The following is a 22,054-nucleotide window of genomic DNA, read 5'->3' as shown; positions in this document are numbered from 1 at the left end:
CTATGTCAATGCAAATGGCCAAGTAGGTGAGCTTTGAGCCGGTCATGTGGCTTAAATAGAAGCCCCTATGAAATAGAGCCGTTGGGCTCTCACTGTAGCCTATTGCGGGGTGACCGGACGCGCCGGTCAGATCGACTAAAAGCACGCCACCAGCGTCCAGACGCTCGATTGCTACCACGTGTCACCAAACGTTTAACCTTAGCAGTTGATCTCCAACGCCTATCTTCCAACGCCTGTGCGGTTAAGTCAAGACCGGACGTGCCCGTCACACGACCGGACACACCGATCAGCAGCAGAGCTCGCGCGCGAGCGCCACGGCCAAGGCACGACTGAACACGCCGTTTTCCTTAGCTTCTCGGCATCAGGTCGTTTACAGAGATGTTCTAGTGGTGATTTTCCATGACCAGACGTGTCAGATGTTCACGACCGAACGCACCATCACGTCAGGTCCACTCCTCGCTCGCATAGCCACTTACGTCAGCGTACGTCACTATCGATTGAACGCGGCCACTGCGCCTCAGGTCACCACTTCGCGCCAGCGTCCGGTCACACGACCGAGACCGCACCTTCATTGCTGAGCATGACCGGACACGCAGGTCCAGCCGAGGCCTGCGTCCGGTCACTGTTTCACAGTGACAAACACCTCCTTTACTTCACGAACTTTCCACCCTTGCTCAAATGTGCCAACCACCAAGTGTATCACCTTGTTCACGTGTGTTAGCATATTTTCTCAAACATTTTCAAAGGTGTTAGCACTCACTAGAATCTAAATACATATGCAATGAGTTAGAACATCTAGTGGCACTTTGATAACCGCATTTCGATACGAGTTTCACTCCTCTTAATAGTACGGCTATCGATCCTAAATGTGATCACACTTACGAAGTGCCTCGATCACTAAACCAAAAAGCTCCTATGAAGTTTCACCTTTGCCTTGAGCTTTTTATTTTTCTCTTTCTTCTTTTCTAATCCGAGCACTTGATCACCATGGTCACCACACCTTCATCATGATCTTCACCATTGCTCCACCACTTGGAATAGTGCTACATATCTCATGATCACTTTGATAAACTAGGTTAGCACTTAGGGTTTCATTAATTCACCAAAATCAAACTAGAGCTTTCAGTGATGCACTTGTCTTGTGGCTGCGTAGACAAGTCTAATAGTGGGTGCATATATGATGAAATTTTAATCAAATTCACTGTTTTTGCATTTTTTGGGTGGTGCATTTGCACCCCCTACACATAACTTGCCTTCGCCCCTGGTGGCTACGTACTATGTTTCACAACTTTAGTGTCTTGATATGGTACTCCGAGGTATTAACTCAGAGTTGAAGGTAGGGTGGTATCATGCCGGCTAGACAACTACCCAATGTTAGTCTAAGGCGGGGTACCACTAATGATGGTGATCTTGTGGGTACATGCGTACAACTCTACAGAGTTTAGACGCGTATGTATAGTCCTGTCCATAGTCATTGGCATTCATATGTTTCTACTTCACTTCAACTATTTTTTTCGAAAAGTTTTTCTCTAGTTGATTAAGGTCCGGTTTGAGGCCATTGAGGTTGGAACGGGTGGGAGTTGTCCTTGTCAACTAGAGAGTGTGGTTTTTTAGGCTCGACGCTATGCCGAGGTGTGTGTGGGATGATGGTTTGGGAGCATGTTGAGAAGGATAATTATGATATATCTATCGACTTGTCGCTATGGTTTCACAACTAGATTATAGGTTTTATCCTTGACTACCACTTTCTATAAAACTGATACAATCAAAGGGTGGGATGTTGGCCAGTACAAATCATGCTAAAATGTTTTGGTTTCAGGATATGAACACGACTACGACGTTGAGAACGATGGATGGGATGAATGATGAGTCTATGTCCTACACTCAAGGAGCCTGGGGATGATGATGCTCACCACCAGATGCTTCTCTACACTTAGCTCTGACGATGTTGCTCTCTGTGACTCTAGCCATGTGGACATTTTTGTGTAATAATGAGAAAACCATGTTGTCGAGTAAAATTGTGGTTCACTTCGGAGTCACTCAGACAACACATAGAGAGATTATAGGTTAAAATGCCTTCCAGATATATATGCGAACATAAGATTATGGTATCCTAACTACCATATGTATCCCTAACAACATATAACATCAAATTAGTTTTAATGAACCCATCCTAAAATATGTCTTGAAAAAGAAATTTATTTGTTTTCTAGATGCTAATATTTTTTTTGATAGCTTGACTAAACTTAAATAATACTTTGTAATAAGTTTTAAGACAAAAACTAAAATAACTTATCCGTGTGGTGCATAGACGCCAGCGGCTACTGGCCTGTTGCGCCTGCTCGCCCGCGCCCTGCTGCTCGCCTTGCTCATCGCCTGCTACTCGTCTTGCTGCTCCGCTTGCCCTGTTGCGTGTTCGCGCCTGCTCGCCCACCCTTGTCGCTCCGTCGGGACCGCCTGCGCCCGCTTCCCACACCTTATGAAACACTTGTAACATGGATGACTTGCTGCGACATACGTCTAAAACAGATGAAACATTTGGAACATACGCTTGCAACATGTGTGTGTAGCCACTACAACATATGCAACATTCAGATAAAACACTTACAACATACGTTAGAAACAGCTGAAATATTTGGAACATACATTTTACAACATACGTGTATAGCCATTGTAATAATACAACATCTCGATCTACTTTTGCAATATCTAAATAAAACATTTAAAACACTTGCAATATGAGCTTTTAGCGTAATATTACCTTGCTGCTTGGACGGATGGAGGATGATTATTGCGGAGCTCGATGCTGGCACTGAGGTCGACAGCACATGGAGCTCGCGGATCCCCCAGCGAAGTGGCTGGGCGAGCACCTACTACTGCGGCCTGGACGAGCACCCCTACGAGCGCCCCTGTTGGCCGATCATTCCGGCTGTCCGTCTATCCGGACGAGAGCATAACTTATGACTTAGAAGGTGGAATGTATGTTGTTATATTGACAATAATTTAATTTCTTCAACAAAAAAATACAACCATAGATAGCTTTTTTTTAGCAACACCATATATAGCTTCATGGATGACAACCAATAATGGCCCAACATAAACAGCACGCTTGTATTGTACTGTATGAGGTATGCGGTCTACGTATACCTCAGCGCTTGGGCTGGCTGTTGGCTTCCCTTCGTCCCACACAGAACGGAATTTGGAATGCGGATACGAATCCTCGCAAGTTAGGGGGGCCAATGTTGGGTGTTAGCAACACCGAACTGTATAGCCCAACCGCGCTAGTACGCTGGCCACCACTTGTGGCTGTCTGAATCTGATCTCGCCCGGATTTTACACGTGGTATTCCGTTTCTGGCTGCCCTGCTGGCACCGCTGGATGGGTGCGCCCATCTCTAGCGCCTGTCGGGTACGGGCTTTCCTTTTCTGGGACAGATGAGCGGATACCATGCCATATCATGTCCGAATGTGAGAGTTTTTCTGCCCAAGATAAGGGCCTGTTTTTGATCCACTAGCTAAATTTAGCCGGCCCAGTCAAAAGAATAATTAAAGTTTAGATGAGTTTAGCTGCTTCAACCTAACTAAAGCTAGATTCAAAAAAGAAGAAGCTAAAGCTAACAAAAATTCAGTTGAGTCTATTTGCCGAAGGATTCAAACACCCTAGATAAAGTTTAGTTGGAGGAATTTTAAACTGGGTAAAGTTTTATTTTAAAATTTTAGCTGGCTAAACTTTAGTTGGATGTATTTAAACAGGCTCTAAGTTCGTGTTTCAACATCACAGGCATAAATATTATAGTCCTAGGTGTCCTGGATTTATTTCAGGATTTAACGACGTTATAATTTTAGTGGTAGACGACGTTTACGTCGACAGCGAGACGTCTATGGTGACTTCGTCAATTCGAGATGTGTCGGCACAGTCTTTCGGAGGTACTCATAGGGATAGGGTTTACGTACGTGTGTTCATAGAGATGAGTGTGCGTACGTGTTAAGCGTGTGCGTCTGTACTTGTGTAATTCGTAAAAAAAAAAAGTGGCTGCGTTCATTTGGAGAACTCAACAAGACGGGGAAAGAGTTCCAAAAAAAAAAAAGAACGAGACGGGGAAAGGAAATATGAAAAGCAAATAGCGAGGGGAAACAAAAGACTGCCGTAGCGTGGTGGGCTAGTGGCGTGTAGGCCCACTCTAGGTGCCGTGGGCTCGTAGCGGTTGCTTGATTTTATTGCAGTCCCTAATGGGCCTTCCCGGTGAAATTCAGTCAGTAGTAGGCCAGTAGGAAGGAAATTAACGGGCCCGAGTCTAGAGCTTCCGAGCAGTCAGCATCAGTACCCTGGCAGGGCCCATTAAAAACAGAGGCCTAATGCATTGGGCCTCCGTGGACCTATCCTACCTCGGTAGTCCAAAGCTGCGACCATTTTTTTTTTCAAACAACAAAAAGAATCACGGCCCGATAAAAAAAAAAGAATCAGGGCCAGCGGGCCGCCGCGGGGACGCCGACGCGGCGCTGCCGTGCCCCGGCCGGCCGCCTCGACCGCTCGGACGGCGTCGCGGGGCAGCTGCAGGCACACCCAGTCCACGAGGGAGCCCACGTCCTTGGCGAAGTCAGGCAGGTACCAGTGCAGGAGCTTTGGAATCGCCAACCCTGCCCCGCTCGCCGGCGACGGCGAGACGCCCACAGCGGCCTGCAGGTACTCCCGCTTCGCCGCCTCCAGCTCCTCGACTCGGGCCGCCGTGTACACCCTCACCTTCAGAGACAAGAAGCAGTGGTGAGTGACGCTGTCAGTAACAGGAATTAGGGCCTGTTTAGTTGTCAAAATTTTTTGCACAGTACCTATCATATCGAATCTTGCGGCACATGCATGGAATACTAAATGTAGATGAAAAAAACTAATTGTACAGTTGGGTGAGAAATCGCGAGACGAAACTTTTGAACTTAATTAGTCTATAATTAGACACTAATTACCAAATACAAACGAAAGTCCTACGGTAATCAAAATCCAATTTTTTTTTATCTAAACGGGGCCTTATGCCTGCGGGGTCGCCATGCATGTCTGGTCAGTGATGATCAGTGGCAGCCAACTGTGCCGCGGTAAAAATCATTTGCGTTGAGGAGACAGCTCGGAGGACAGACTGCACGTCGGGCGTCCTGAGCACCTAAAAGTGTCGTGTGCTTTCTGCGTGATTGCCTATGTCATGTTTATGAACAAGGAGCTCCCAAGAGAGGGAGAATTACAGCAGACTAGGTTGTGAAAAATAATAAAATCCTAGCCATATACTCCCCCGTCCCAAAAAGAATAAAATCCTAATGTTCAAATCATGTACCAAAAAGGATGTAATCCTAGGTTGTGATCAACTTTTTAAAGTAGGACCCACCGAACACTTGTGAAGAATTCTCCGCAAGTTCTACTTGTGAAAAATTCTCCAGAAGTTCTACTCTCTCGTTCTATTTGTGAAGAATACTCTAGAAATATATAGATGCAATGATAGAGAGTAGGTGTATATGCGTAATCTAACCTTGAAACTCGAGAATTCTTTTTTTTTTTTGACGGAGGAAGTACTAGATGTCGATGCTTACGTGTACTTCGAAACACTAATTTGAGAATTGAGAGGCTATAAAACAACTTTGTTTTAGCTGGAGCTGCCAGATTGCTTCAGAAGGTTCGCTGATCACATATTTGGGAAATTCACTTTTCATAATGTCAGACCGTAACTAATATAGGTCCCGTTCGCTGGTCTGAAATTTGGCTGAAACTAGTTGAAAACACTGTTCCGGCTAAATTGTTGTGAGAGAAAAATACTATTTCGACTGAAAAAAGAAGCCGAACAAGTCGAATATAGCGTAAACCGAACAGAGCCATAACTTCCAGTAAGTTCGACTAACAGTTTCGGTTGTAAGGGTGTGTTTAGTTCCTACAGGAAAATTTTAGTCCATGTTCCATCGAATATTTGAATACATGCATGAAGTATTAAATATAGACGAAAAAAATAACTAATTGCACAGATTGTGGCTAATTTGCGAGACGGATTTTTTAAGCCTAATTAGTCCATAATTTGACAATGTGGTGCTACAGTAAATATGTACTAATTGCGGATTAATTAGGCTTAATAAATTCGTCTCGTAAATTAATCAACATCTATGTAATTAGTTTTATAATTAACTTATATTTAGTTCTCCTAAATAACATCCGAACGTCCGATATGACATGGACTAAAATTTAGTCCATGAAACCAAACACCCCCTAAGCTATTTAAACTGAGCGGTACTAAAATGCGACTTGCTCAATAAAGGCACATGCTTTGATCGGTAGTCATCACGTCCCGTCCTACGATAAATAGGGTTTCCCGGTTCCGGAAATTTTCATACTGTAGCAGTTGAAAGGGTGCAGCAAGGACAGCACCTTTTCCTTCTGTCAGTCCTGGATCGTGCCATAGCCCATATGTAGAGTTCTACAGTGCGAGGCTCCGACTCCGAGCGAGCAAAGGAAATGCAGTAGTACATGGCTTTGGCACGGGACACAGAGCCAAGAAACTCACCGCCGGCGACGACCAGCTGCCGCAGGAGAGCGCGAACGTCACCAGCGGCTCCGGCCACTCCAGCCCGAACACGGCCGGGCCGTCGCCGCCTTTCACCCCTTCAGTGTTCACCTGCCCATGCATGCCAAACGTCCACTGTCAAAACGCATTCGTAGACGACGGTTCAGAGATTTCAGCCTTTTTTCAGTGAAGGACACGGCAGCAATGATGCGGCCAGCCAGCGGCCTTACATGCTTTGCGTCGTAGGGCAGCCTGAGGATGAAGTGCTCGATCGTCATGGCGCTCAGCACGCGCCCGCCGACGTTGATGGTCGCCTGCGGGGAAGAAATGAAGACCGCCAGCTCACTCTTGTCAGAGATTTATTTGTCATGCAGTATCAGTATCTCCTGCAAACGCTACATGTATATGATATCTAGAGAGGTGAAGTGAACATGGGATGGGACCTTGGGCATCATGGCCACCAACATATGGGGGTTGGTCGGTGCTCCGTGCTCAAGAAATGCCTGGAGTTGCAGAGCAAATAAACAAGCATCAGTGCCAGATCAGGGACATGCCACTGGAGCCTATTAATGTATATATATATCCAGTATTCCAGTTAGGCTGTAAGTACTGTACTACGGAGGACGTGCTATGGTCAAAGGCTAATGCTGCCAAGATCGCAATTATTTAGGGCTTTGCTTATGATTAAGGAGACAGGAAGCATTTCAGCAGCGAAGTTTAATAACTGGTACGAACACGCTGGAAATTATCATCATTATGAGTTGGAGTATCTGAACTATTAGGAATGATGCCATTTTCAGAGGACTCCTTGTTATCGTTCAAAGGGCTTTAGCTGTTTTCAAGCGCACTTTTGGCTTGCTCCTATGGAGGGCTAAAAAAATACTTTCCTTCAATTGAATTATGGCTAGAGCACTCTCTGTAATTATCTTAATTTTCTTTGTTTCTTTTTTTTGTTTCCTGATTTTCTCTCTGTCCTGTGGTCTTCATGTAACCTCTTGTAAAACTTTTGTTTGTTAACCTCCTTGGTTACTCTAATTTCAGTAGGACTACCCGAGTCCCTTCTGTCTCCTTAAAAAAAACATGCTGGGTACAGACATGCCCTGTCTTATAGCAGTTTTCAATACAAAATTGGTTCAAAATTTTGAACTTACACATCAACGGAGCCACCTCCAATTCTACCTGATTTACAGCGTGAACATACTTATGAGTTCCAGTATCAAATGGTCCCTTCACAAATATGTAACTCCATATAGCTCCTAGAATCGCTGCGTTCTCAGCGCTCTGGTTACTGTTTGCGTATCGGTCCTCCCGTCGCTGTCCTCCACGTAGTCTGCTCCCGCAAACGATCCCCACCTCCTCTGCTCGGCGCTGCCTACGCCCGTCTCGCGGTTGGGACACGCGTTTCCTCAGCCCCACTCATACGCGCGGCACCGGCAGCTTGTGCGTGTGTACCTCTCCTTTCCCTCTTTTATAATTTTAGTTGATTGATGGGCCCAAGTTTGGTCTGGCCCAGTCCCAGCGTATCTAGGCGTTGCACCTAGGAGCCGTCGCCCACCCTTGGAGGCGCGCTTCTCCACGCGCCGCGCCACGACCTCGGCGCCTGCGCTGGCCCCTGCCACGCTGCATCTGTCACCTCGAGGGTTGCCCCTGGCTCTGCCCATGGGACGCGCACGCGCCCAATCCATCTTTTCCACACTGCTCTGCCTCTACTCCTCCGTCGGACCTCGCACCGCAGGACGACGACAGCGAGGTGTACCGCCCGCCCGCCCGCCGCAGTACGAGCAGACGACGGCAGGGAGCGCCGCTGCTGGTGACGGCCGCGTCACGAGATGCCGTGCCCAGCTTCTCCATCTGCTCCCCACTCCGCCGGTCACGGTGGCCTGGTTCCGGGCTTCCGGTCATACATTCCGAGTCGGCGGTGGTGTCCGACCAAATCTTAGCCGCCGTCATCGCTCAGGTCAGCTCCTACATCATCTCTCCCCTCGACTTCATGCTCTTGCCACCCTTGGCTTGCTCAGTCGCTCCAGTTCGCCCACAGCACTGCCCGAACCAGATGAGGTTGCAGCTTCTCAGTCTTTGGCAACGCTTTTCTGCCGCAGCATCCCCGTGAGATGAAAAGGTCGGCACAGCACACTGGATCCCCAATCTAAATCTGGATCTTTGTTTACTTTTCGCTGTGCTTCTTTCACGACGTCGTGACATTTCTCCATTCCCCTTCCTCTAATTCATGCCTACGTATCTATATGAGTAATCGTTTGCCATATATGTTTTGCAGGATATGGATTTCCTTCCCATCTTTTCTGGTGGTTTTTCTAATCTTATGGGGTTTTTTTTTATTATTTTGACTTCTTTTCAACTTTATCAACTAATCCAGAGTTCCAGACCTTCTACTCAACCATGAAGAGCCAATTTTTTTGTTCCCCTATATAGAATTGTAATTTCCTACCCGTGCTCAGCATAGCCGTTCCCAGGTTAGAGCATTATGATCGGTTTCGATTCACCTTTCTTTCTTCTTCGATGTGTACATGTCCATATCAGTTAACATAATTCTTCTCATGCAAGGTCATTCAGACGTGTCTATTACAATTTCCATTCAAAAACTGATGTCTAAGCATCGTCATCAAAGTAAGTGTATATTGTTGTTTTTCTCAGACCAGACTGCTTTGTTTTCTTTCCTTGACCTAATATCTAGACTGTATTATCAGGACCTTGCGGCCCAAAATATTCAGACTTCAGAAATATTCAGAAAAAAGAGAAATGTTTAGACTTGACATAGGCTACAGTATTCATGAGAATGTTTAGATTCAGGGTCCAGTATAGATTCAGAATTGATTCAGACTTCATAGATATAGACTGAAATATTCAAGCCTGTTTGCTAAAAAAAAAACACAAGCCTGGCATATTGAAAAAGAAACAACATTATCATTCATGGTCTGATTTTGCTTGATATAAGATGAAATGGCATTCCTGCACTTTCTTTATAAGACTCATACCTACAATTAACTTACAAGAAAACATACGTACCATCTTTTACTGTATTAGCGCAGCGCTTTAGGTTTGCATTTTGTAGACCTCTAAACAATAATACAGGGACTTCTCTTACTTTGCAATCAGACAACAGCTGCAAGTTAGTGTGCATTTGATTCAATTTGGAACATACATACCTCTGCACATTGATAGACTTTGTTCAGTTCCAGACATCAAACCAGAACCCATAATATAAGTGACTGAAGGTATATATGGAGAATAGCAAATACAAATCTCAGTATTCCTTTATGCTTACCACTGTGGCGATATGCTTATGGAATGAACATGTACATGCCTTTACCATCTTCAGTTAACCTGTTTCAATCAACAACTTTTTTTTTTCCTTTTGCAGTTCCCTCTCTAGCAAGGCCAAACTATACATCGATGCATGCTTCATGTCTCTTTAACCAGATAATAACTCTGTTACTCTCCTTAGACTAAGCGGACTATATATGACCGGAGGAAATTCCTCATCTTTGCAAAAGCTTCATATGGCATGCAGGGTAGGCCGCCATGCTGTAACTAACTGTGACGGGATAAGGGACCTCAAACACTCGCACAAACTGTTTCTTTGTGTTGTCTTTTTTTTGGGTGGAAAGATCGTCGTGTATACACGATTGTTATTGTAAATAATGTACTCCCTCCGTTCTAAATTATAAGTCGCTTTGACTTTTTTAATACATCTATTTTGCTACGCATCTAGATATAATAATATGTTTAGATACATAGCGAAATGGATATGGATGAAACAAAAAAGTCAAAACGACTTATAATTTGGAACGAAGGGCAGTAACGTTTTTACTTACTTTCATCTCATTTATTGGGCACATACAAGAATGGTAAACCTTTTTCCGCAAACTGGCTGTTGCGTTGTCCTCAGAAAAACTAATTCTTTATACTAATTAAAAGATGCTAACGTTTTGTTATGCGACACATTGTTTTTAGGTTGTTTTTAGGTTAGCCTTTTTCTTTTTTTGAGCATCAGGTTAGCCTTTTTCTTCATCATGGCATCCGCTGCATATAACTTGCTCTCTCTTTTGGTCCATCAAATGGCCATGTGATGTTGAATACAAAATACGTATATAAACAAATCGACGTGGATTGAACACGGGCGCGGCGAAGCGCGCCAATCATCCTAGTTGTAACTAAACGTCCTACTAACGTGAATCTCCCATCGACAAGGAAGAACATGGGGTATAAAGCTATGAATCATGGTGTCGGTGCAGAAAGTGATCCAACAAGTAAATATTTATAGTTTTATCGTATGTTGTGATCGGAGGTGGCTTAGCACTCAATGACACAGGGTTTATATTGGTTAAGGCAACGTGTCCTACGTCCAGTTTGAGTTGGTCGGTGACTTTATTTCTGAGCCCAGGTGCTCGAAGTTTGCAGTGGGGTTACAAACGAGAAGGTGAAAGATGGGGCGTACAAGAGGTTCGGTCAGCCTCCGGTCGGAAGAGCTGAGAGTGACGGGAGCCCCGCTATGAGCTAAGTGTTCAAGCGTGTGCTTGAGGTTCGAACCTGGCGGTTCTGTGGTTGTGAACTTAATTGATCTAATCAATATGGAATGACTTGAATGTTGGGAGAGAGCGCATCTCCTTTTATAGATGAAGGGGATGGCCTTACAAGTGAGAGGGGGGAGAGTACGTATGCTTCTGAGCCTTGTTGCCCATGCCAGTGGGTACAGGATGATGGTAGGCATCCACAACACTGTTGGATGTCAGATGCACGTGGGAGGTTGCGTCGTTTTGTTCAGGTATGGCAGATGTCGGTACCTGCTATACTGTTGATGCCCAGAGGCATGTGAGGAGTTTCACCACGTTCACTCAGTACGATAAATGCCGGCTTCCACAACACTGTTGATGTCCAGAGGCATGTGGAGGGAGCCTTACCGTATGGGAGTCAATGGCGCCCACAACACTGTAGGGAAAATGTCGGCGCCTACAATACTATTTGTGTTAGGGAGGTTGCAGAGTACTGTTTCTGCAGATGTACATGGTATGGTCCCTGGTACCGTGGTTTGACTTGTGCGTCTTGCTTTGCTTTCTTCGTTCGTTCCCTGGTCCTTTCCAAGCAGGCCTCCCCGGTCAGTTGGTCCTAGTCGGCTCTAATTGCGCCAGTCGGAGAAGAGCAGTGAGCAGGGTTTTTACGTACCTCGGTCGGAGATGTGGGGTCGGAGCCAGAAGTAGTGCTTTGGCCAAGCCTTTCGGTCGGAGAGGTGGGCCGGAGTCGGAGAAACAAGCGTCCCTCCTCCTCGGCCTGTCCTTCTGGTCGGTGATTGGATTGCCCTTTCGGCCTGTTATTCAGATACTTGGGCCGGCCCATGAGTTGCGCGTTGTCTGCTTGGGCCGAGCCTTTGTTGGGAAGCCGGTCCGCGAGGAACCCTGGGTTTATGAACCCGATAGGAGCCTCCGAGCCCTCGGGCGATTCGGGCAGAATCGTTTGAGGGATTTTTGTCTTAACGATGGGTGCGCGCGAGCGCACTCATGGGTGTAGCCCCCGAGCCCCCGGTCGATTCGGGCAGAATCGTCTGGGGGTTTCGTGTTGCCAGCGGGGGAGGTTTTTGTTTCGTCAGCGGGTGCAGCGCGAGCAGCAACCGTGAATGTAGCCCCCGAGCCTCCGGGCGATTCGGGCAGAATCATCCGGGGGGCTGTTTGTTAGCGGGCGTGTGTGCCTAGTTTTTTAGTCGAGATAGAATTGTCAACCAAGGCATCGTTGCGCAACCGAGGTGTTTAGTTTTGGGATCAGGCGAGGTAGAGCTCGTGGATCCTATCGTCGATGCGCACCGTGGGATCGAGCGAGGAAGTTAGTTTAGGGATCGGACGAGACGGAGCTCACTGATCCTAGCATCGGTGCGCGCCGTGGGATCGGGCGAGTCAGAGTCGTGGATCTTGGCCTTGGTGCAGTCCGCTGCAGTCCAAGGCAGTTAGTTAGTTAGTTTAGGGATTGGGCGAGCCGGAGCTCGTGGATCCTAATGGGGCGAGTTTGGGGTCGCAGACCCGAGCGTTTAGTGTGTAGTCGTAGCCGATGGATGGGGTGAGTTCGGGGTCGCAGACCCGGGTGTTTGGTGTCTTGAGCCCTCGAGCCCTGATGGGCTTTGGTAGGGATCGGTTTGAGTTGTGTGTTACTCCGTCCTCGGGTTCTCACAACCGAAGGGACTGAGTTTTGTCCCTTGTCCCGATCGCTCAGGCTCGAGTGACGCGCTCGGTGAGCTCGCTAACGGGTATGATCGAGTGGAATCTAGGTCTGTCGTTCGTGACGGGGTTCGTCATAGCCCTCTTGTGACATTCCACTGCTCCTTTACCTGCAACCTGGTAGATGCCTAGGTCATTTCGGAGACCGACCCGGGTGGCCTACTGGCCTCCCCTCGATGGAGATTCTGTGGGCTTGACGAGAGATTTAGGATCAAACGAGAAGGTTGAGATGACCCTGATCTGCTTTGGAGTCGACTGGGGCGAGGGCCACACAGGGCTCATCTACGTTTTCTCCCTGGCTCTGTTTGACGTGGGGTGGCCTCGAGCCCTTCGTGTTTTGGCCTTCGAACCTCAGTCGGCCTGTTGCTCATGTCGAATAAGGCAACTGCCTCTTCGTGACGCAACACGGAGCGTTGTGATGCATTTCGCTGCATGTGCAATGCTTAGTCCCCTGAGCCCTCGGGTGGTTCAGGGCCCGAATCGTCCGGGGGGTATGGGCGTATGGAAATGAATGCATGTATGTATGTATGAAATGATCATATGAAGAAATAGCGGGGGTCGGTACAGTTACCTTGATGACTCGAGTGATGGGGTTTGAAGAGCTCTAATCAGAAATGTCCGATCGGGACCTATGCTCAATGAATACATCAGTTCTATTTTTGTGGCAGAACCACAATCTGTTCCTTGTTTTTTACCCTAGTATAATTTTGTTTTTATCCTTTCTTTTCATACCTGCCCTGTTAGTTCTGTAGGCTGCAGCTTTTAAGAACCTGGGCATGGCCCGCGAGGCTCGGCTGCTCGTAATCGTAGGTTGTGGCGGGGTGTGTTCGGTTAGGAGTAAGAACAGAGTCACGTAGGGCAATCAAAGGAATGGAATGTGCTTCCATTTGGTTACCATGTGATAGTAAAAGAGAGGTAGTATATAGTTTTGTACCCTCATGGAGCCCCCGAGCGACTCGGGCTGAAAGTGTTCGGGCTAGGGTGCTTTACAGGAGCAAGTGTTGACTAAAAGCGATAAGACCAAATTTAGGGGAAAAACAACGTAGTTGTTCAATGTTCCAAGTGTTGGTGAGAATGTTGCCTGTTGTTGTCCTCCAGTCGGTAGGTTCCTGGTTGGATTACTTCAGGTCACCATATAGGGCCCTTCCCATGGTGGAGAGAGTTTATGTTTTTTCCTTCGTTGATTGGGTCCTCCAGAGTACGAGATCACCGACTTCGAGTATCCTTCCCCCTGATCTTCCTTTCGTGGTACCTGCGGAGATGGCCATGATTTTTTTTCAGGGGTTGGCCTCGATGCCGCGCTCGGACACTAATGTATTCTAGCAGCTTGCCCTTTGGAACCCCGAAAACACATTTTTCGGGATTCAGCCTGATGTTGAATCTTCGGAGGTTCGCGAACTGTTGCGGCCAAGTTTGTGATCAGGTCGCAAGCTTAAGTCATTTTGACCACTATGTCATCGACATAGACGGTGATCGTTGGTCTTGGCTGCTCGGCTTGATCAGGCTGATCGAGCGAGTCGATTTGGTCGGCGAAGCATTGCTACATGCACCTTTGGTAGGTGGCGCTAGCGTTCTTCGAAGCCAAAAGGCATGGTTACGTAGCAGTACGAACCATACAGGGTGATGAACGAGGTTGCGAGCTGATCGGACTCTTTCATCGTGATCTGGTGATAGCCCGAGTAGGCATCCAGAAAAGAGAGGATCTCACAACCCGAGGTGGAGTCAACTATCTGGTCTATGCACGGCAAAGGAAAGTGATCCTTTGGACACGCTTTGTTGAGGCCAGTATAATCAACGCACATTCTCCACTTCCCTAGTCTTCTTTTTAACAAGAATGGGATTGGCAAGTCAGTAGGAGTGGAATACCACCCTGATGAATCCGGCTACCAGGAGTTTGGCGATCTCTTCGCCTATGGCCCTGCGCCTCTCGTCGTCGAAGCAACGCAGGCGCTGCTTGGTGGGCTTCAAGCCTAGGATGAGACACAGTGCGTGCCCGGTGACCTCCCGTGGTATGCTCAGCATGTCAGAAGGCTGCCATGCGAAGATATCACGATTGGCCCGCTGGAAGTCGACTGAGCTTGCATTCCTATTTGGCCAGGAGCTGGGTCCCGATATGCACCTTCTTGGTTCCCTAGTGTGGGTGGAAGGCCGTCGAGGAGGTTGGTTTGTTGAAGTCTAGGGACTACCGGGGTCAATGACTCCCCTGAGCCACGGGAGCTCGGACGAGTTGATGACCGCGGTGGCGAGCTCAAAATGCTTGCGGTCGCATGTGAAGGCATGCGAGAAGGCGCAACTCACGGTGATGACGCCGTTCGGTCCTGGCATCTTCAGCTTGAGGTAGGTGTAGTTGGGGATCGCTATGAATTTGGCGTAGCATGTTTCGCCCCAAGATGGCGTGGTAGGATCCTGGAAAGTCTACCACTTCGAGTGCAAGTTGGCTTGGTTGCCAAACATGACGGGCAGGTTGATCTGCCCGAGCGGGTATGCCTACGCTCCTGGGATCATCCCGTTGAAGGGAGAGCCCGCCAGGCGGAGTTCCGATCGGGGGATGCGCATGGCGTCGAGGGTGTCGATGTAGAGGATGTTGAGGCCGCTGCCTCTGTCCTATTAGTACCTTGGTGAGGCGCTTCTTGCTGATGATGGGGTCGATGACGAGCGGGTAACGTCCTGGTCTCGCAACGTGGGAGGGATGGTCCCTCTGATCGAAGGTGATCGAAGATTCCGACCAGCTGAGGAAGGAGGAGACGGCCGTCTCGGCGGCACATGCCTCCCTATAGCGCACCTTGTGTTGGTGCTTGGACTAGATGGTGTCGGATCCGCTAAAGATCATGATGCATTCCTCAGGGGCTAGGAAAGCCATCTCCGTCCTTGCCCGCCGTGCCTCCCTTCTTGGCTGCTGCCTCTTTGCCATCTCCTTCTTTCGGCCTACTGGCCTATCGTAGGAAACGTTTGAGGAGCTCGTAGTCCTTGTAGAGGTGTTTGCTGGGGTAGGCATGGTTGGTGCATAGACTGTCCATGAGCTTGTTGAAGTGGTCAGGCAGTCCCTGTTGGGGCTGCTTGCCCGTGCGATCAGCCGCGGTGACCAACGTGGTGCTGTCCGATCGGCGCCGATCTTTTTTGTTCTTTCTTGCCCCTCTGTGTGGAGGGGCCCTTGTCTTGGTCCGCGCGCTTGGCCTTGCCTTTGTCCCGGCCTCTGTTGAAGACCGCTTCGACTACCTCCTCTCAGGAGGCGTGGTTAGTGGCAACGTTGAGCAGGTCGCGGGTGGTATGGGGCTTCAGGCAGCCAAGCTTGTAGATTAGGGACTCACAGGTCGTCCCTGGAGAGGAATGCGCTGATGACGTCCACGTCGACGACATCAGGGAGGGAGTTGCATCGTTGGAAGAACCTACAGATGTAATCCCGCAGGGAATCTCTGGGCTCCTGCTGGCAACTCTTGAGGTCCCAGGAGTTTCCAGGGCAGACATACGTCCCCTGGAAATTTCTGACGAAGACCCTCTTAAGGTCCGCCTAGTTGTGGATGCTGTCGTGCGGGGGGAATTCAAGCCATACCCGAATATGTTCTCCCACGCAGATGGGGAGATACTAAAGGATGAAATAGTCATCATCCACCCCTCCAGCTCGACAGGCGAGCCAGAAATCTTCCAACCAAATATCGGGGTTTGTCTCCCCGGTGTACTTGGTGATGTTGGTGGGTGGTCGGAAGCGCTGTGGGAACGGCGCTCTCCGGATACACCGGTCAAAGGCCCATGGTCCCAGGGCCCTCAAGGCTAGGACTCCGGTTGTTTGGCCGGCGACCGTGTCTAGGGCACGTTTGACCGCTCCCTTCAATGGTTCGGTCGGGGTCCGTGTCGCCTGCTCTTACCACCGCTCGGTGGACATCATCATCATGTCCGGGCCTGATGCCGGTTGCTGACGACGCTGCGAGCATCTTGGTGCAGACCGGATCGTTCGTGTATCGGTGGCCAGCATGGAGCAGGCGCCAGGTCGGACCACGGCGCAACTGCTGCCTCCCTGAGCCGCACCTAGCGGCTGTAGCAGCGAGTGGATGGAGCAATCCGTCTGGCATGTCCCCGCTCCCTCGGTGGGGAGAGAGGGCGCGTGTCGGAGTTACGATGCGGAGCTTTCCGCCTGTTGAACGGTGGTGGCTTCTATTAGAACCTAGAGGTTCCGATGGACCGCCCGCTCCTAGGGGTCGACGGGCTCGGGAACGCCGCGCAGAAGCATTGCTACAGTAGCAATGTTCTGGCTAGCCCGAGTGAACTGTGGGAGATCGTTCCCCTCGTTCATGATGTCATGTTGGACCTGGCGGGCGCGACCCCAGGCGCCGCCTGCCGGGTTATGCGCATGGGGCGCAATGTGCTGCACCGAGCATGCCATCGCAGGCGACGACTGGTTCTGCCACCGTTGTCGTAGTTCCTCGGTGTGCCCTTGCGCAGACACGAGGGCCTCCGCACGCGGGTCCGGAGGGGTGTGAGTTTGTGCAGACTCCGCAACGACCAGCGGCTGTCCCGGAGCATCCGCCATAGCGCACTCCCGGGACGGACGGTGGCTAGGTGCCACGTCGCCGATGTTGGAGCCGTCGCTCTCTCCCTCGTCATCCGTTTGTTCATGGAAAGTGATAGGAGCATAGCTCGCCATTCCCACGAATTCAGGATGCGAGGGGGATGGCGGACAGCGTCCCTCGGAGCCCCCGAAGTGCACGCGTCCACGGGGGACGCGAGGCCGTAGGGGAACCGATTGTACAGTGTCCGTGATACGATCAAAACTGGTCCCTCCGGATAATCAGCGGGAGATAGTAAATAGAGAGTAAATAACAGTATGCATATTACTTACAGCGGCGTTTGAGTAGAAGAGTTTGCTCAGAATGAAGCGCAGATGTCGCGTTGTTGAAGTACGTCGTGCATCCCAGGAGCCGATGGAGGGAGCCCCTCCGATGGGTGCCGGAACGACAGTCTCCTTGCGGAGACGTAGTACACCGAGCCGGACGGCGACGAAGTCCAGGCTTTCGAAGAGGAAGGCCTGGGACTGGCTCGAAAACGGGTGGAACCCACATCCCAATCGGTGGGAGCGCGGGAAACTCCAGTGAGCCGAAGCGAGTCGTATCGCCTGAGTCCTGCCATGGCGAAGGTGCAGGAAAAGTGGACCATCCGATGACCAAAATTGTTGAACGTACAACGTCTTTCCCACGGACGGCGCCAACTGTCGGTGCAGAAAGTGATTAACAAGTAAATATTTATAGTTTTGCCATATGATTGTGATCGGAGGTGGCCTAGCACTCAATGACACAGGGTTTATACTGGTTCAGGCAACGTGTTCTACGTCCAGTTTGAGTCGTTTGATGACTTTATTCCTAAGCCCAGGTGCTCGAAGTTTGTAGTGGAGTTACAAACTGAGATGGTAAAAGATGAGGGGTACAAGAGGTCCGATCGGCCTCCGGTCGGAAGGGCCGAGTGTGACGGGAGCCTCGCTATGAGCTAAGTGTTCAAGCGTGTGCTTGAGGTTCGAACCTAACGGTTCTGTAGGTTGTGAACTTGATGGATCTAATCAATCTAAAATGACTTGAATGTTGGGAGAGAGCACATCCCCTTTTATAGATGAAGGAGATGGCCTTACAAGTGAGAGAGGGGGAGAGTGCATATGCTTCTGAGTCTTATTGTCCACGCCAGCGGGTATAGGATGATGATAGACGCCCACAACATAGTTGGATGATGGTAGACGCCCACAACACTGTTGGATGTCGGATGCACATGGGATGTTGCGTCGTTTTGTTCGGGTATGGTAGATGTCGGTACCTGCTATACTATTGATGCCCAGAGGCATGTGAGGAGTTTTACCACGTTCACTCGGTACAATAAATGCCGATGCCCACAACATTATCGATGGCCAGAGGCATGTGGGGGAGCCTTACCGTATGGTAGTCAATGACGTCCACAACACTGTAGGGAAAATGTCAGCGCCTACAACACTGTTTGTGTCAGGGAGGTTGTAGAGTACTGTTTCTGCAGATGTACAGGGTATGGTTCCTAGTACCGTGGTTTGACTTGTGCGCCTTGCTTTGCTTTCTCCGTTCGTTCTTTGGTCCTTTCCGAGCGGGCCTCTCCGGTCGGTTGGTCCCGGTCGGCTCTGATTGCGGCATTCGAAGAAGAGCAGTGAATAGGGTTTTTACGTACCCCGGTCGGAGACGTGGGGTCGGAGCCAGAAGTAGTACTTTGGCCAAGCCTTCCGGTCGGAGAGGTGGGTTGGAGTCGGAGAAATAGGCGTCCCTCGGCCTGTCCTTCCGGTCGGTGATTGGATTGCCCTTCTGGCCTATTGTTCAGATATCTGGGTCGGCTCATGAGTTGCGCGTTTTCTACTTGGACCGAGTCTTTGTTGAAAAGCCGATCCGCGAGGGACCCCGGATTTATGAACCCGACACGTAGACGCTGCGGGGAGAAGCAAGAGGAGGCCTCAATTACGAGGGACAGCTTACGTTCATCATGCAGGAGTTGTAGGTGTTGATCCAGAACGCCAGCCTCTGCTGGTGGGAGAGGCCCGCTAGGTAAACCAAGGAGAGCTTCCGGAGCAGTGCCCTGATTTTTTTTTGACTGGTACCAACGATCATTCCATCATCAGTATGCCAAGTCAAACAGGCAACCACTCACCACACCACAACACCAACTGACCAACAGATTAGTTGTAGTAGTTACCGATCAATGGAAACTCACTTCAATCTCCGGCCAAGGGCGGAGGCGTCGCCGGCAGAAATGTTTGTGCCGAACGAAGTGGCGTCGACTGATCGGAACTGCTTGTACCGGCCAACGTCTCGCCAGCCGAGTTCTAGGACACCGTAGGGGTCTGAGCTGCTTCCGCAGGAACCGGAGACTGACGGCGGCGACACCCGCTCATCGTCTTGGCTGCTGGAGGTGCTCTTCTGAGAGAAGATGGCCAGCAGGCACGTCAGCAGCTCCTCCGAGACTTTGTTCGCCGCCGTTGAGGCCTTGTCTGGATCATTGCCATTGCCGCCGTCAATAGCTTTGTGGTCTGTGCTCTTCCATTGTACTGGTTGTCTGAAACTGAAGATGAACATGCAAGAACGTTAGCGACCGAACTGCCGAATTCAATGCCAATTTCTGCTCAGAGTTACAGCATCGTACCTGAAAACCTGCGCACGTCTCCGCTACTTGTACCCTGCATCCTCCTGGCACGTTACTCAAAGGCGCCAGGCCGGAATCTCTGCACGAGTTAGTGCCACTGCCAAACGACTGGTTCTCCTTGCCCGGACAGTCACCTTGGCTCAGGGAACGGCCGGGCCTTCTTGGTGTCTGCTTCACATTGGTGGCTCGCTTCAAAGATGGCCAATCATCAGCATCTTGATTGGAGGAGCCTTGACGCGTCGAGGTGGACAGCTCTGAACTCTGCACTTGGGCCGTCGTCAGCTTGTGCCGTGCCGGCGTGCACCGGTCACTGTCCGGGAAGTACGCGTTCTTCGCCATGGAGGTGATGATGGCCTCCCGGTACAGTCCTTGCCGGAAATTGACGACCTGCTCCTCGAGCCGGACGACCTCCTCCTCCAGGACCGCGACTTCTGCCAGAAGCTCCAATGTCTGGGCACAATTCAGAAGAAGCGGAAATCATAAGTGGATTGCTTCGAAACTGCAACGAATTATGGGTTGGGTTGCTTGTGAAATTTGATCGAAAAGCAAAGAAGGGCACTGACTTGAGAGGGCAGGAAAGGGGGGAGGCGAGGCAGAGCGCCCAGCGGCCTCGTGAACGCCCGCTCCAGAGCTCGGTGGACGTTCTCCTCGTGCCGCAGCTTCTTCGTCAGCTTGTCCACCTGCAACTCGAAATCGAAAACGCTGGATGTCCTCAGCAAAAATGCAATGGCCTCACAGTTAAAACACCAGATAGAACGAGAGAGATATGTACATCTTGCTGCAGTGCAATTTTCCTGTCCCTCCGAGACTGGTTTCTGTTCTTCATGCCCTGCGGCGTCGCATTTGCGGAGGACGCCTTCATGGCCACCGGCGCCGTCTTCGAGCTAGGTGGCCTCCTCTGCTCCTTCTCCATCGCCTTGAACAGAGAAAACAACAGGAAAGGAAAATTGAGTCGAAGAGCGGGCAGGATTAAGAAGACGTCGGCAGCAATCGGAGGACGGAGTACCAAATTCGAGCTGCTCTCTACGGCGACGGATCCAACCGAGCCCATTTCAAACGATTGCTAGAACAAACAAAGGCCGCCACATTTGGCTCAGAAAAGCAGGGAGGAACAGAGTGCCGAGCACACAACCGTACTGCTACTACCACTAAACAATCCGTGGTCACAGAAAACTTGATACTCTAGCCAAAAAAAATCACTCGCCCCAAGAACACGAGTACTAGAGTGCAAAGTTCATCTCTCGAAGACACCAAAAGCAAAGACGAAGGCGCAAATAATTCAAGGACCCGTCAGCATGGGTGAAAGCCGCCAGCTTTCCGATCGGAGGAGCACGCAGGCCGCCGAGAAACTGAAAATAACATCTCGGAAACCGCCCCCCAAAGTGCAGAGAATATAATCATCACCTGGGCGCTCGCTCAACTCAGGCGAAAGGCGCAGACTTTCCGACGGCGGAGCCCAGTCCAAGAAAGAGAGGGACGGCAGCGCAAGGCTTACTCACTTTCTCGTTCCTCGGGGCGGCCCTGGTGGTGGCGCCGCGCGCCGCCGCCGGCCTCCGCGCCCTCCCGTTCATGGCCTCCAACGGCGTGTGCATCAGCTGACGACGCGCGACGGAAACGGAACCGCACCGAGCCGCGGGCGGCCGCAGAGAGGAGAAGAGGGCTAGCTAGATGGCGGGAGGAGGAGCCTTAATGGATGGCATTTATGGCGTTGTGGAGAGCGCCAGGCACCACCTGGAGCGGACCTCGGGGAGCGGTTTCGCTAGCGAGGCGCCTGGAGCAGGACGACCGGAGACAGACAAGGCCGCGGGGCGGGCAGAGGCCAGAATTCCGCAGCGCGGATTTGGTTCGGGGTTGGGTTGGGACAGCAGCGCGCGCGGGGCTGCGGCGGGAAGCGTGAAGGCGGTGGCGATGGCGACGGTGGCTGGCGTCGTCGTCGTCGTCTCGTTTAAGCGTGGCGTGGTGGGCTTACGAAGCCTTTTTGATCTGGACCGCGTGCGTGCGGGCGGTGTTCCTTTTTATTTTTTAACCGTGCTGACCTGCTCCTGCGCTGCGCCGGGCGGGCGGAGCGACGCGACGCGATGGCGCGACGGGGGTGGGGCGGGGCACGCGTCTGCCAGCGTGTTGGAGCCTGCCGCGGCATTGGTTCCGATCGGGTGCTTGGCTGCTCGAG

At 50.4% G+C, this 22,054-nt stretch overlaps 1 long non-coding RNA gene and 1 pseudogene across 2 annotated transcripts; one reads left to right on the top strand and one right to left on the bottom strand.

Moving 5' to 3' along the window:
• Window positions 1-4,305: 4,305 nt before the first annotated feature.
• LOC136502017 (uncharacterized) lies at window positions 4,306-21,879 on the bottom strand (annotated as a pseudogene).
• Window positions 7,703-10,414, top strand: LOC136502018 (uncharacterized). 2 transcript variants are annotated; one of them, XR_010770397.1, is made up of 3 exons: window positions 8,016-9,000; window positions 9,092-9,154; window positions 9,909-10,414. It is a non-coding gene; the product is annotated as an uncharacterized lncRNA (long non-coding RNA). The 2 variants fall into 2 exon arrangements; XR_010770398.1 differs by having other exon boundaries at window positions 7,703-9,000; window positions 9,101-10,414.
• Window positions 21,880-22,054: the final 175 nt, after the last annotated feature.

This window comes from Miscanthus floridulus, chromosome 13 (assembly GCF_019320115.1).
Source record: "Miscanthus floridulus cultivar M001 chromosome 13, ASM1932011v1, whole genome shotgun sequence".
NCBI lineage: Eukaryota > Viridiplantae > Streptophyta > Magnoliopsida > Poales > Poaceae > Miscanthus > Miscanthus floridulus.
The sequence above is the reverse complement of the archived record's forward strand: the minus strand, read 5'-3'. Positions and strand labels throughout refer to the sequence as shown.